Source organism: Phyllobates terribilis, unplaced genomic scaffold, assembly GCF_046119375.1.
Source record: "Phyllobates terribilis strain yellow unplaced genomic scaffold, ASM4611937v1 Scaffold_1__5_contigs__length_1240528914, whole genome shotgun sequence".
Lineage (NCBI taxonomy): Eukaryota > Metazoa > Chordata > Amphibia > Anura > Dendrobatidae > Phyllobates > Phyllobates terribilis.
The window spans coordinates 973,501,275-973,516,996 of record NW_027362761.1 but is presented as its reverse complement, the minus strand read 5'-3'; the positions used below and the strand labels follow the sequence as shown (position 1 = coordinate 973,516,996).

Genomic DNA, 15,722 nt, shown 5'->3' with positions numbered 1-15,722 from the left:
TTGCACACCCTTTGGAATAAATAACTGCAATCAAATCGCTTCGTATTACCATCAACAAGCTTCTTACACCTCTCAACTGGAATGTTGGACCACTCTTTCGCAAACTGCTCCAAGTCTCTCATATTTGAAGGCGCCTTCTTCAATTTTATTATCTCTCCACAGTTGTTCAAGGGAATTTAGATCCGGGTCCATTGCGGCCACTTCACAACTCTACAGCGCTTTGTTTCTATCCATGTCTGGGTGCTTCTTGATGTTTGGGGTCGTTGTCCTGCTGGAAGACCCATGACCTATGATGCAAACACAGCTTTCTGACACAGGGCACTACATTGCAACCAAAAATCCTTTGGGTATCTTCAGATTTCATGATGTCTTGCACACAGTCAAGGCACTCAGTACCAGAGGCAGTCAAACAACCCCAAAACATCTTTGAACCTCCACCATATTTGACTGTAGGTACTGTGTTCTCTTTGTAGGCCGCATTCCTTTTTTTGTAAACAGTAGAATGATGTGCTTTACCAAACAGCTCTATCCTGGTCTTATCTGTCCAAAAGACGCTTTCCCAGAAGGATTTTGGCTTACTCATGTACATTTTTGGCAAACTGCAGTCTAGCTTTTAGGTCTGTCAGCAGTGGGGTCCTCCTGGGTCTCCTGCCATAGCGTTTCAGTTCATTAAAATGTCGATGGACAGTTCACACAGACACTGATGCACCCTGAGCCTGCAGGACAGCTTGAAGTTCTTTGGAACTTACTTATCCAACATTCAGACTATCCTGCTTTGCAACCTTTCCCTCAGTTTCTCTCTGCCATCCACATCCAGGGAGATTAGCTACAGTGCCATGGGTTGTAAGATTCCTTCTTATGTTGGCACAGTGGACAAAGAAACCAAGATCTCTGGAGATGGACTTGTAACCTTCAAATTGTTGATATCTTTCAACAATTTTGGTTCTCTAGTCCTCAAACAGTTCTCTTCTCTATGCTTAGTGTGGTACACACAGACAAACCCCTTTTTATCTGGTTTCAGTTGTGATTTTCATATTGTTCAAACTGTTATTTGCCACAGGGGAGTTTGAATGGGCATCACATGCTTGAAGCATACCAAGAGCCAGGGGAAATGCATGCAAAAAAGTTTTTTCTTGGGGTACTTGAGTTTATGGCACATGGCAATGGCATACTGCATTCACAGGGGTCTGGTGCCAGGGGTGGCACTGGCTTTCCACCCCATATACAGTTGAAGACAAAGATGGAGCATACGCCTTCCTCCATCATTCTCCCTCTGCGTCTGACATCTTAGCGTAGTGGGAGGCATGATTACATTACAGCCAGAGCAGCAGGGAAAGTGAGCAATTTATTATTTTAATTCTTAATCAGTACATTGTGGGCCCCATTACACTAAATGGGAGGGCTAATGTGGGCCCCATTATATTATATTATATGGAAGGCTATGTGGAGCACATTATACAATGTGAGGGTTTATGTGGGATCCATCATACTGTGTGGAGGATTGGTGGCAGTGAGGGGAATCTAGGGGCTTCAATATGATAAATTACTCTGAAAGGGCTGCAAAGTAGTGAGATACGCTCTCTCTATTTGGTGGGGCAGAGCAGGTGTATGTGTAAAAAAAATCCCACCTTATGTCTTGCCGATACTAAAACAGGTTAAACATACCATTATACTGCTAGTGGTTTTTGCACAGTCAAAACGGATGGCATCTTTAAATACTGTCTTTGTGCCACCAGGTGGTGCCTTGCTGTGCCTCCATGCAATTGCATTTGACATACCATAAAACATTTATATACTCCTTAAAGATTCTCAAGGAATCAACGAGGAAAGGGGGGGGGGGGGGGATTTAATGTTACAATTATATGGGTGCTCCCAAACAGTCATGCACATAAGGCTATTTAGAAGCATCACAGTCTCATTAGTGAAACTTTGAAAAGTTCTCAAATGCTAAACCAGTGGGCCCGTGTACGCGACTTGCCACCCTTCAGAATGTGAACTGCAAAGAATGGCACAACTTCTCCCTCTTTTCCAGTGCTGGCCACCATCCAGATATCCCTGAAAATCTTCATGTAGGACCAGTGAGCAATTTCCTAGAATCTGGAATAGGACGTACCCTGAATTGTTAGAAATCCCAGGCCAGCAGGTTCCAGATTACCAGAACATACAGCAGTGTTTGGTCTGAAGACCTCAGAGGCTCAGAGGGCAGAGCCTCCCATAAGACAGTGAAGTGAACGCCAGGTCTTTATATATCCTTCCAGCGTCCTCAATGACCTTTGAAGTTGTCATAGTCATTTGTTCAGATATAGCTACTTCATTATACTGTCAGAATATACCATTGCCTGCTGAGCGGTGAATAACTCGCTGCGGATCCCTGTGGGAGGCCTCCTTATAAGATGAGGAGTACTGCAGACATTATGCCTGTCCTCTAATGCTGCCAAGGCTATGTTCACACTTCCCCTTTGAACGTTCCCTCAGTCTGTTTAGGCCTAACTGATGCACACAGAAGCAGGGGGACCCCTTTCATGGTGGGGTCTCAGGTGTCAAATTTTTGAGGGGGGGTGGGGTGATGAGTATTCAGGCATGAGCAGCTTTTTTCTGTTCTGAATCTAGACGACCCAGAACTCAGCGTGACCTTACAATGTCAAATGGGGTTTCACAGCTTCCATTTAAATCAGTCATAATGCGGACTCGTTTTGGACATTATTCCATTTATCCCACAAAATAAGAGGCAAATGGAATGTGAGAACGAAAGTATCAATGGAAACAAGAAAAAAAAAAAAAAAAGAAGGAATTGACTGATGGACCAGATGGATTGCATCACAAAAAGCAAGAGGGGAAAAAAAAACAAAAAAAACTTTTGTATCTGCCTGGTACACAATAGACATTCTACTGTCTAATAGTATTTATTAAAACAGATTTTTTATTTGTATTTATTTTTTTTTAAACACCATGTGTCCTGTTTTTGTTTACACATTGTGTCAGTTTTGTGTTAAGCGTTTCCTTTGGGTTTTCATTAATTGTGTTACCCTTTTTTTCCCTGCACATCTGTAAAAGTTGGGCAAGGGCATAAAGAGGCACTTTTTTTTTTTTTTTTTTTTTTTTATTATTTCCTAACTCAATAGTACGCATTAAAATAAGAAGCTTTGCAATACATCTCAGAAATTTGCTTCTCTGCCAGGACCAATTCATTTTCAAAATGGTAAATTTTGGGGTAATCTGTATTCAGTGACAACATTGTTACATTACGGAGATAAAATCTTATCTGTAGTAACTGCCATCTCCTATGTAGAAGAGGGGTGGGAGCTGGAGCAAGGTTCCTCCCTCCTCCATAGAATCTGATCAGTAGTACTGTATTTTTCGGACCATAAGACGCACTTTACCCGCCCAAATTTGGGAGGAAAAAGGGGAGTGCATCTTATGATCCAAATGCAGGTTACCGGAGAGTTGCGGTGGAGCGGGATCGCTGGAAGCAGGGTTCCCCCATCCAAACAAGAAAAGTGAATTCTGTGACTTAAATGTAGCAAGTTCATGTTTAATTTAAATTATCCAGCTGCTACAAAACCACCACCCCCAGCATGCTGGGAGTTATGATTTTTAACAGCTGAAGATCCATGGGTTGGAGTCTGAAACCAATTTTTTTTTTTTATTCTGGATTTTCAAATCGAAATGTATAGGGCAAGAACGGCCTCAACCAGTGATTGTATCAACATTAGGAGAATTGTACAAGGAAAATTCCTTATGAGAAAGGGATCTCAGACTGGACAGGTGGTTAAAGGCTTTACAATGCCAGATAAGCTACAACAGTCAATCATACTGAGGGCAGAGTGAGGAGATAATCGCTGGTTGTCCTGGATATACTCATTAATTAGCAGCTCTACAAGGCAAGTACTTGAGTTGTTTGCCTTGGGTTTCATAAAGGACTTTCTTATTATTTATTTAGTAATATTTTGTACAGGAGTTACGTTTTTCTACCATTTTTGAAGTCCTGTAGAGAAGCCTATGAAAAAGCCAGGCCTACATCATGCGGCAATTTAAAATAAAGTTATTCCAGTGACACTAAAACACGAAGGGTATGTGCAGACGAGTATTCCAGCCCCGACGCTGCGGAGGAGCAGCGCAGATATGCAAATGAGCTCTTGTTTTTTTCCTACCCCTATGGACTTTCCCCATAGAGATTAGGTCCCGCAGGAGAAATTGACATGCTGCGGTCTCGAAAGACGTGCCGCATGTCAGTTTCCATGGGTGCACAGACTCAGTGGGCATGGGATTTGTACAAATCCCATCCACTATGCTGTAACATCTGGATGCTGCAGGTTTGACGCTGCATAAGTCCACAGCGTCAAACCCGCACATGGTCCGGATTTGCTGCGGTTTTGACGCTGCAGACTTATGCAGTATCAAAACTGCAGCGGCCAGATGTTATGGCATAGTGGATGGGATTTCTAGAGATCCCATGCCCACTATGCGTTTTTGTGTGTCTGCAGCTCACCCTCGCAAACTGACATGAGGTGCGTCTTTCCAGACCACAGTATGTCAATTTCTCTTGCAGAAACGCATGTGGATTTCCCCCATAGACTTGCATTAGATGAGGAAAATCAGCATGTGTAAAAACCGCATGCGTGTTAAATAGCGTTTCCGCAGCAGAAACTCACACAAAAACACTACATGATGAATAAAGTTTGATTTAAAAAAAAAAAACAAAAAACCTATTCTCGGAAACTGCACATTTCAACATGAAGACATGAAAACCGCATGTAAAAAAACATCAAAAAATGCAATTAACCTAATTTGCATATTAGCTGCAGAAATTCTGCAGTGTCAAAACCACAGAAAATATGGACCATGTGCACATACCCTAAGGGTCCGATTCATTAAGACTGGGGTTTTGTACACCAGCCTAAATGGAGAGGAATGCAGGAATAAGATGTGCCGAATTAATCAAGAAACACCTCCCTGAGTCTAGCCAGAAATGTTACATTAGTCAAGGACTGGCCTAACATTTCTGGCCTAATGAATGCAGACACCTTTGATGAATTTGTCAAGAGGACGTTGCAATGTCCTGGCTCCTCCACCCACTTTGGTGCAGTCGGCCAAAAGAGGTGTAAAAACGCCAAATGTCTACATTTGAGACTTTAAGTGTTACGTAAACACTTTGATGAATTAGGGCCTATCCAGTCTTTATAAAGGCACCACTGGAGTAAGATGTGACTTATTAAGAGATACATACCACTTTTTATATTAGGTGAATCTTACAACTGCTGTGCGCCTCTGCAAGAAACATTACTCCAGTCAGAAGCAGGAGTATATTTCTGGCCAGGACTAGCATAAAAATAAAAAAGTTGTGAAAAATTTTGCAGCATTTCAAGGAGCTTACGCTAGAAATCATCATGATGAATCAGGCCCCAAGTACATACACTTTACAATATTTCGCAATAGTCTTTGGGCTAGGGCTACAAAGGGGCCAACTGACAGGTCGGTGGCAAAAGACTGTTCTACACCGCTGATACTTCGCAGCTTAATTGAATTGAATGGGGTCACACTGTGCTCCACAATGTACTGCAACACACAAGTCAACAACAATCAACTTGGTTTCAATTTTTTGAGACTTGTCGTGGTCCCCTGCGGATCTCATTGTGACCCCATTGAATTGCATAATGCTGCAATGTACTAATACTAGTCACCGATCTTTGGCCACGCGACCTGTGTCACAGGCCATATCTGCCGTGAATCCCCAACCTTAATTATTTTTCAGAATCATTTGTGATGAAGCACACTGTAGTTGGGACCTAGAGGTCACTCTACAATGGCAGGATTCAGACACTTCCATTCCTGGAAGTTTTAACCTTTTTTGAGGACAGTCAATGCTGTCCATAGTATCATTAACACCCAATCAACACTATCACACAACAATTTGTGGTCCTGCCCACCAAAAATAGACCAACAAGTAACCAAAAATGGTACCATTTACACATCAAGTTGTAAATCATTGAGAGCAAAAAAACAAAAAAATAAGGAAAGAATAAAATGAAAATGTTATCTACCCCACAAAGATAATGCTTTAAAGATTTAATGGATCTTGTCATCTCGTAAAGTGACATTTACCTGCAGATTTAGGGTTAATCTGTTAACGCTAAAATCTTTTGGTTAATCTGATATCCCAAAGATTAAGAATTTTTGGCCTTGTTCAATTTTTGAAGGATTCTGCACAAACTGCATGAGGTAGCTACAAGTGGATCTGCAGCTCGCCATACTGCAAATCTGCAGAAGAGAAAGTACAGCCTTGGATTTTCTAGCAAAGTAGAGTATACCTCCAAATAGAAATGTAGTATAATTCATCTGATTAGCTATGTCACTTATCCCATGTGCAGGGCATTGCAGTAGCTCAGATACCCATGGTTATAACCACTAACAACTGTCACTGAGTGGCCATAACTATGGCTATCCAGGCTACTGGAATGCCTTGCTCATGGGGTGAGCGACGAAGCTAATCAGAAGAACTATACAACATTTCTAGTTGGAGAAATTTGCTATTACTATTACACACTGGGATAGGATCTTGGAGATAGAAATACCCCTTTAAGGCAAGGAGCAGCCAGTCAAGCAGGAGGAAGTAGGGCTGGATGGAGAATAGAGCTGAAGTGACAGAGGCTTCAGATTAAAACTGATGTGAACAAGGATTCACTGGTACTGCCGGTGACAGTGGGTAGTCATGTGATCACAAGTATGCAATTACGTGCTAATTAGACAGGCTTGAATTTTCTCAATTGACTTGTATTGAGAGAAGCCAGACATGTCTAGTCAGAATATGGCCATAAGTATGGCAATGGCATACTTTATATCCAATGACTGCCCACTGTCACCGGCAACACCCAGGATTTCCTGAGAGCGTGCGCACCACACACTGTCAGGATCCAGGAGACCACAGACACTGACTTCAGATTCGTCAGGAGACAATACACAGCAAGATCGAAATCAAGCCAACCCTTTGCTAGACAGCACAGAAAGATCACATCCGGCATCTACGTCTAATAAAGGATATCTCTTTAAGGCCATAAGTGTGTACAAACATGTCCTGTGTGTGTAATAATGGTGCCTGCAAGCACAACAGCTACAGGACATATCAGGAGGGTCCAGAGCAGATAACCCATCTAGCACTTTGTAACAAAGCATCAATATGTCCCTGAGCCATCAGGTCACAGCAGCCTCGTGTAGGGTTACATGAGACAGCTGTCGTTAGCAAACATGAAAGTCCATTTCTCACTTTAAGCCTATTCATGTAAGCCATGTTAACGTGTGAGTGCCGTCTGAGCGTAGATCAGACAGAACCTGGACCAGAGCCTAAAGGACAACGCATCTGTGATCTTCTGCATGAACGTTGGTCGGTGCAGAGAAAGTAGCAGCACTACAGTTATGGCCAAAAGTATTGAGAATGAGACAAATAGTAATTTTTGCAAAGTTTACTGCTTCATTTTTTGTAATGGCAATTTGCATATACTCCTGAATGTCAAAGAGTGATCAGCTTAACAGCAATTACTGTACTTGCAAAGTCAATATTTGCCCAGAAAATGAACTTTAACCCCCAAAACACATTTCAACATCATTGCAGTCCTGCCTTAAAAGGAGCAGCTAACATCGTTTTAGTGATTGATCCATTAACACAGGTGTGGGTGTTGATGAGGACAGGGCTGGCGATCAGTCATGATTAAGTAAGAATGACATCACTGGACACTTTAAAAGGAGGCTGGTTCTTGACATCATTGTTTCTCTTCAGTTAACCATGGTTATCTCTAAAGAAACACGTGCAGCCATCATTGCACTGCACAAAAATGGCCTAACAGGGAAGAGTATCACAGCTACAAAGATTGCACCTCAGTCAACAATCTATCGCATCATCAAGAACTTCAAGGAGAGAGCTTCCATTGTTGTCAAAAAGGCTCCAGGGCGCCCAAGAAAGACCAGCAAGCGCCAGGACCGTATCTTAAAACTGTTTCAGCTGCGGAATCGGACTACCAGCAGTGCCGAGCTTGCTCAGGAATGGCAGCAGGCTGGTGTGAGTGCTTCTGCACGCACTGTGAGGCGGAGACTCTTTGAGCAAGGGCTGGTTTCAAGGAGGACAGCAAAGAAGCCACTTCTCTCCAGAAAAAACATCAGGGACCGACTGATATTCTGCAAAAGGTACAGGGAGTGGACTGCTGAGGACTGGGGCAAAGTAATTTTCTCTGATGAATCCCCATTTCGATTGTTTGGGACATCTGGAAAACAGCTTATTCGGAGAAGAAGAGGTGAGCGCTACCACCAGTCTTGTCTCATGCCAACTGTAAAGCATCCTGAAACCATTCATGTGTGGGGTTGCTTCTCAGCCAAGGGAATCGGCTCACTCACAGTCTTGCCTAAAAACACAGCCATGAATAAAGAATGGTACCAGAATGTCCTCCAAGAGCAACTTCTCCCAACAATGCCTTTTCCAGCATGATTGAGCACCTTGCCATAAAGCAAAGGTGATAACTAAATGGCTCATGGAACAAAACAGAGATTTTGGGTCCATGGCCTGGAAACTCCCCAGATCTTAATCCCATTGAGAACTTGTGGTCAATCATCAAGAGACGGGTGGACAAACAAAAACCAACAAATTCTGGTAAAATGAAAGCATTGATTATGCAAGAATGGACTGCTATCAGTCAGGATTTGGTCCAAAAGTTGATTGAGAGCATGCCAGGGAGAATTACAGAGGTCTTGAAGAAGAAGGGGCAGCACTGCAAATATTGACTTGCTGCATTAACTCATTCTGTCAATATAACCTATTGGTACTCATAATATGATTGCAATTATATTTCTGTATGTGATATAAACATCAGACAAACACTAATAAAAACCAGAGGCCAGCAGATCATGTGAAAATATAATTTTGGTGTCATTCTCAATACTTTTGGCCATGACTGTAGTGTGATATGATTCTAAGACAACTCTTCCCCATTCTAGCGCCATTGGTCCCTGAAAAATGAAAGACTAAGACCAAACAGATACATTTCAGATGGAAATTGGCAGGAGGGTTGTTTTTTTGCTTTTTGTTTTTTTTAAGTGGTGAAACACGGACAAGTTTTACTTAATCTGAATACAGCCTAACCTGAGCTATGGAAATGTAATATTGGCACCTACTGCTGTGGACTCAATGCATTTCATGACTCAGTACACGGATCTTGCTGTACACCTATTCTTAGACAATGGCTGGAGAGGGGAGAAACTGGCAGAAAAGAAAAAAAAAAATGCAAAAATGTGTTGAAAAGCATGTGCAGTCTGATACAATATTAACTGTGCAGTCAGGATAATAAAGATGCATTCATGATCACGTACACGTATGGTATGTTCACATGGAGTGTTGTGACTCAGATCCACTTCAAAATCCACAAAAAACAAAAGACACAGAACATAGCTGTAGAGCTGAGGAATGGTACCTGAACAGCAGAGGATGTACGACTCCTTAGCAATGCTTCTAGAGTAAAGAACCGCCACACACACGTCACCATTGCTGTTGGATGCCTCCGCTATGCCCCTATTTGGGAGATGGCATATGCCCGAGATGAGATCCCTAGAAGCCCTCTTTAAAGGCAAGAACAGATCAGTAATGCAGTGCCATAGAGCTGCAAGGACCACAAGTGCCATAAAGACTCAGTACACCGCTCTGAGGAGGCCTTCTACAGTCACAACAGCAACAAAGACCAACGTAATGGAAGCCAACATGGGGGAGATGAGCCATGACATAACCACTGTGCTTGTTGCCATTACACCCATTGCTCCCAACAGGGATTCAAGTGTCAGGGCTCGTTCACACTACTGTATAAATCAGAAGAATGTAATCCGACAAAATTGGGATTGCACTCGGACCAATGTTATTCAATGAGGCAGAGCAGATCTGTGTATTCTTTCCCAACTGTATTCACTACAAAATGTGATTGGTAAGAGGAGAGAAAACACACACCTGCCATACGGCCCATCCTATTTTTATGGATACATTATAATTCTGTACCATAGAGAACTGGAAATGATTAATAGCTGCTGAGTAAATAACTGATTACATACTGACAGCACACAGATGACAAGTGAAAAAACATCATCCCACTTTCCTGGATTAGAATAAAAACACCACTGCAGAAACACTCCAGATACTGAGATAATCTAACGGCTTGTTCACACAGTTGTCTGGAGATGGACTAAAGTTATTCTAACGGAAAAAGCTTCAGGGCTCCTTTCCGGAGATTCTTTCCCAGAAGCGTTTCTTGTACAGCTTTTGGGCTGTGCTCACACATAGCACAAGTGCTGCGTTTTTTTTCCTGCATCACAATTTGTAATAATCTTGGAGGATTTTTTAAATTTATTTTCACTTTTTTTTGTTGAAGATTTTAAGCAGAGAGTTTTGTACTTTTTAGTAAAGAAAAGCTTTGATTCTGCACTTAAAAACATAATAGCCGGTTTACATGTTTTCTTTCAGGCTTCCAAACCAGAGAAAAACAAAAACCGTTCTGCAGCATCTAAGCCTAGAGTGGCCCGGAGTTTTCATGAAATCTCCACTTTGCTTGGACACAGCAAGGCCTTAGAGAGATTTTTTTTTTTTATTTGACTTTGAAATTAATGAAAAGTCTCTTCAACTGTGCGAGCTCAGCCTAAGCCCAGACTCACAACCATGTTTTGTGGTCTGGGTACAGACCGATCGTGGGTCATCTGACCCAAACTCGACAGCCTCATGCATGCATATGGTTGTAGAGTTTGGGTCAGTACACCAGTGCCCAGTCCACGTATGGCGCTGCATACTCTGCCCACGAAACATGGATGTGTGAATCTGCCCTAAGGTGGCTACAGGCACTGATAATTCTGCAGCAGTGGGCACAGACCCAAGTTATACCATAGGGCGGTCATATACCTACATTCTCAAATACAAAGGATGGAGGCTAAGGATTTGGTTGAGAGTTTTCCCATTATAGGCCATGCAAATGCTAAACCAATCATACAACACATAGATCTGCACTGCCTGTAAAATACCCCAATAGCAACCAAACATAAGGGGGCGACAGATATAGAAGTGATGAGCAGGGCGATCCATGACTTGGGGTCATCTAGTATGAGGTGTGATAGAAACAGATCCAGTAATCTGCAGAACACTGCAGCGTGTCCTGAATATACAGCCACACAGGGACCAGAATCCAACGCCTAGGACCACCAGGTCACAGCCCCGGCCACCCACATCGGGCACAGAGCCCAGCACCACAGTAGATGACAGTGCTGCTGTGCAGACTGCATTGGGGAGGAATAAACACAATATTGTACGCTGCTCCACTGCAGAATGATGTGTGGAAGGTAAATGTACACAGATCAGATATTGGGACAAGAGGACAAAATGCAGAAGCTCCTAGTCAGAGGATTTGTATATAGTGCCACAGGAAACCACTGCTAGAAGATAAGAGTGAAAGACACACACACACAAACACACTGCCCCCCACCCCCTCCAGAAAGACACACACACACACACAAACACACTGCCCCCCACCCCCTCCAGAAAGACACACACACACACACACAAACACACTGCCCCCCACCCCCTCCAGAAAGACACACACACACACACACACAAACACACTGCCCCCCACCCCCTCCAGAAAGACACACACACACACACACACAAACACACTGCCCCCCACCCCCTCCAGAAAGACACACACACACAAACACACTGCCCCCCACCCCCTCCAGAAAGACACACACACAAACACACTGCCCCCCACCCCCTCCAGAAAGACACACACAAACACACTGCCCCCCACCCCCTCCAGAAAGACACACACACAAACACACTGCCCTCCACCCCCTCCAGAAAGACACACACACAAACACACTGCCCTCCACCCCCTCCAGAAAGACACACACACAAACACACTGCCCCCCACCCCCTCCAGAAAGACACACACAAACACACTGCCCCCCACCCCCTCCAGAAAGACACACACACAAACACACTGCCCTCCACCCCCTCCAGAAAGACACACACAAACACACTGCCCCCCACCCCCTCCAGAAAGACACACACAAACACACTGCCCTCCACCCCCTCCAGAAAGACACACAAGAGGATGGAAGTCACAGTGCGGCATATGCGAGCGCGGATGGGGTTAAATTACCAAGAGGAAATAACGCCACTCCAACTGCACGATAACAGAAGCGACACCAGGAGACCAGCTGCGACAATCTACAGTCATAGGAGCTTTAAATAAAGGAGTGTGACCGCTCACAGCAGAGGCCTCACCGGCCACATGGGAGTCCTGCACAGAGAACTACAACCCCCAGCAGGCCGGCACAGCAGGAGCCGCATCATCGTCCACTCCGCACCTCAAAGAAGGCACAATCTGCTGCACTACACCCAGCGCCGCCGCCGCCGCCATTCCTCACTCACCTCCACAAGCCACAGTACAACGTGCACGCCGGGCCGGCCGGGCTATTTATATAGATGTGGCCGCAGCAGGGCCGTGGTGTGTGTGCACCGCCCAGACTGCACTCCCCTGTGCTGACATCTGCATACACATCCTCCCCCGGGGCTGGAGCCGGCGCTGCCTGTCTACACATCCGCCCGCCCCCAGCCCTGCCTGTCTATATATCCGCCCGCCCCCAGCCCTGCCTGTCTATATATCCGCCCGCCCCAGCTCTGCATGTCTATATATCCGCCCGCCCCCAGCACTGCATGTCTATATATCCGCCCGCCCCCAGCCCTGCATGTCTATATATCCGCCCGCCCCCAGCCCTGCATGTCTATATATCCGCCCGCCCCCAGCCCTGCATGTCTATATATCCGCCCGCCCCCAGCCCTGCATGTCTATATATCCGCCCGCCCCCAGCCCTGCATGTCTATATATCCGCCCGCCCCCAGCCCTGCATGTCTATATATCCGCCCGTCCCCAGCACTGCATGTCTATATATCCGCCCGCCCCCAGCCCTGCATGTCTATATATCCGCCCGCCCCCAGCCCTGCATGTCTATATATCCGCCCGCCCCCAGCCCTGCATGTCTATATATCCGCCCGCCCCCAGCCCTGCATGTCTATATATCCGCCCGCCCCCAGCCCTGCATGTCTATATATCCGCCCGCCCCCAGCCCTGCATGTCTATATATCCGCCCGCCCCCAGCACTGCATGTCTATATATCCGCCCGCCCCCAGCCCTGCATGTCTATATATCCGCCCGCCCCCAGCCCTGCATGTCTATATATCCGCCCGCCCCCAGCCCTGCATGTCTATATATCCGCCCGTCCCCAGCCCTGCATGTCTATATATCCGCCCGCCCCAGCTCTGCCTATCTACACATCCGCCCGCCCCCAGCCCTGCCTGTCTATATATCCGCCCGCCCCCAGCCCTGCATGTCTATATATCCGCCCGCCCCCAGCCCTGCATGTCTATATATCCGCCCGCCCCCAGCCCTGCATGTCTATATATCCGCCCGCCCCCAGCCCTGCATGTCTATATATCCGCCCGCCCCAGCTCTGCATGTCTATATATCCGCCCGCCCCCAGCCCTGCATGTCTATATATCCGCCCGCCCCCAGCCCTGCATGTCTATATATCCGCCCGCCCCCAGCACTGCATGTCTATATATCCGCCCGCCCCCAGCCCTGCATGTCTATATATCCGCCCGCCCCAGCTCTGCCTATCTACACATCCGCCCGCCCCCAGCCCTGCATGTCTATATATCCGCCCGCCCCCAGCCCTGCCTGTCTATATATCCGCCCGCCCCCAGCCCTGCATGTCTATATATCCGCCGGCCCCCAGCCCTGCATGTCTATATATCCGCCCGCCCCCAGCCCTGCATGTCTATATATCCGCCCGCCCCCAGCCCTGCATGTCTATATATCCGCCCGCCCCCAGCCCTGCATGTCTATATATCCGCCCGCCCCCAGCCCTGCCTATCTACACATCCGCCCGCCCCCAGCCCTGCATGTCTATATATCCGCCCGCCCCCAGCCCTGCATGTCTATATATCCGCCCGTCCCCAGCCCTGCATGTCTATATATCCGCCCGCCCCAGCTCTGCCTATCTACACATCCGCCCGCCCCCAGCCCTGCCTGTCTATATATCCGCCCGCCCCCAGCCATGCATGTCTATATATCTGCCCGCCCCCAGCCCTGCATGTCTATATATCCGCCCGCCCCCAGCCCTGCATGTCTATATATCCGCCCGCCCCCAGCCCTGCAGGCATATATATCCGCCCGCCCCAGCTCTGCCTATCTACACATCTGCTGCCCCCAGCCCTGCATGTCTATATATCCGCCCGCCCCCAGCACTGCATGTCTATATATCCGCCCGCCCCCAGCCCTACATGTCTATATATCCGCCCGCCCCCAGCCCTGCAGGCATATATATCCGCCCGCCCCAGCTCTGCCTATCTACACATCCGCCCGCCCCCAGCCCTGCCTGTCTATATATCCGCCCGCCCCCAGCCCTGCATGTCTATATATCCGCCCGCCCCCAGCCCTGCATGTCTATATATCCGCCCGCCCCCAGCCCTGCAGGCATATATATCCGCCCGCCCCAGCTCTGCCTATCTACACATCCGCCCGCCCCCAGCCCTGCCTGTCTATATATCCGCCCGCCCCCAGCCCTGCATGTCTATATATCCGCCCGCCCCCAGCCCTGCATGTCTATATATCCGCCCGCCCCCAGCCCTGCATGTCTATATATCCGCCCGCCCCCAGCCCTGCATGTTTATATGTCCGCCCGCCCCCAGCCCTGCCTGTCTATATATCCGCCCGCCCCCAGCCCTGCCTGTCTATATATCCGCCCGCCCCCAGCTCTGCCTGTCTATATATCCGTCCGCCCCCTGCTCTGCCTGTCTACACATCCGCCCGCCCCCTGCTCTGCCTGTCTACACATCCGCCCGCCCCCAGCCCTGCCTATCTACACATCCGCCCGCCCCCAGCCCTGCATGTCTATATATCCGCCCGCCCCCAGCCCTGCATGTCTATATATCCGCCCGCCCCAGCTCTGCCTATCTACACATCCGCCCGCCCCCAGCCCTGCCTGTCTATATATCCGCCCGCCCCCAGCCCTGCATGTCTATATATCCGCCCGCCCCCAGCCCTGCATGTCTATATATCCGCCCGCCCCCAGCCCTGCAGGCATATATATCCGCCCGCCCCAGCTCTGCCTATCTACACATCTGCTGCCCCCAGCCCTGCATGTCTATATATCCGCCCGCCCCCAGCACTGCATGTCTATATATCCGCCCGCCCCCAGCCCTACATGTCTATATATCCGCCCGCCCCCAGCACTGCATGTCTATATATCCGCCCGCCCCCAGCCCTGCATGTCTATATATCCGCCCGCCCCCAGCCCTGCATGTCTATATATCCGCCCGCCCCAGCTCTGCCTATCTACACATCCGCCCGCCCCCAGCCCTGCCTGTCTATATATCCGCCCGCCCCCAGCCCTGCATGTCTATATATCTGCCCGCCCCCAGCCCTGCATGTCTATATATCCGCCCGCCCCCAGCCCTGCATGTCTATATATCCGCCCGCCCCCAGCCCTGCAGGCATATATATCCGCCCGCCCCAGCTCTGCCTATCTACACATCTGCTGCCCCCAGCCCTGCATGTCTATATATCCACCCGCCCCCAGCACTGCATGTCTATATATCCGCCCGCCCCCAGCCCTACATGTCTATATATCCGCCCGCCCCCAGCCCTACAGGC

At 47.7% G+C, this 15,722-nt stretch overlaps 1 protein-coding gene and 1 long non-coding RNA gene across 5 annotated transcripts in view; one reads left to right on the top strand and one right to left on the bottom strand.

Moving 5' to 3' along the window:
• The window catches only part of ACSL1 (acyl-CoA synthetase long chain family member 1), a 62,574-nt gene extending 49,969 nt beyond the window's left edge, over nucleotides 1–12,605 (bottom strand). For all 4 annotated transcript variants that reach the window (XM_073642638.1, XM_073642622.1, XM_073642642.1 and 1 more), the window contains exon 1: nucleotides 12,440–12,605. The gene's annotated coding sequence lies outside the window, so the exon portion shown is untranslated. The remainder of the gene's footprint in view (nucleotides 1–12,439) is intronic.
• Nucleotides 1–15,722, top strand: part of LOC141156459 (uncharacterized) — an 83,175-nt gene that overhangs the window by 10,296 nt on the left and 57,157 nt on the right. The gene's annotated exons all lie outside the window — the stretch shown is intronic.